Genomic DNA, 1,082 nt, shown 5'->3' on the forward strand with positions numbered 1-1,082 from the left:
AGTTTGTTTGACAAGGGTGTTAACATGGTGTTCAAACTAACAAAATATTCCCATGTGAGGCATCAGATTAAAGTACCATTAGGATTTACACCGGTATTACATAAACTGCATTTAGTGAATATGGTATACTCTTGTATACCCCTGTGTTTGTCTTGTTCATCAGTAAGAGCCTGTAATATAAGAACGGGAGAAGCAATATGGTTGTTAAATACAGTTGTATATTTGTTGGTTTTTTCCTCTGTTTCACTCAAGTTCTTAATGATTAGAAGTTGTGAATAAACTGATGCGCAGCCCTTTGGTTTAATAGCAAGTGAGATCTGTCCGTGTTAGTTCAAGACAATAAGTTTGTTGTATTACATTGATATGACTCGCCAATAATCTTCAGCAAAAAATATTACATTTTCAGGAAAAGCTTTATTGTGTCATATTAGTGCAAAATATGTGGCATAAGTTGATTATACTGTTGTAGTAGTCGAAACCAAGAAATGACAAAAGACAAAAATTATATTTTTTTAAAATCACTTTGAATTGTTTATTAATATAGTTACGAACTATAAATGATTGATGCAGACCTTTGGTTGTCGCTTCTTAGTAATGTTGAGACTATATCAGTCTAAAATGTAAAAATATTGTATCGAGCAAATACTGCATGTTTATACTGAAGACAGCCACAGCCAGTTAGAAGGTTTACTGTGTGAGACTTTAGCTATCTCCATGTTTGGTGTATTAAATTTTTTTGATGAAAAAACCCTCAAAAATTTATTTTTGTGTGAAATTGTGGTTGTTCATACGCTCATGTTCCATTCCTAGAAAGCTTATAATAGAGTTACTGCTATAGATGATTGCATAATAAAAGGGCATTTATAGGTTAGGATAAACAGATACAAATTGAAACAGATCAATAAGTCACATAAGAGCAAAAGTGCTGATTCAGAACATTATGAAACTGGAATAGTTATATATATAAACAGAAATAAAAGCAATACAATAATGTAGGTAATTACTGCTTTAGCATAGCAACACCAAAATAACTGTTACATAAAATACTTGAAAATAATTTTTCTTAACTCGATGTCTGCGGC

Source organism: Watersipora subatra, chromosome 4, assembly GCF_963576615.1.
Source record: "Watersipora subatra chromosome 4, tzWatSuba1.1, whole genome shotgun sequence".
NCBI classification, from domain to species: domain Eukaryota; kingdom Metazoa; phylum Bryozoa; class Gymnolaemata; order Cheilostomatida; family Watersiporidae; genus Watersipora; species Watersipora subatra.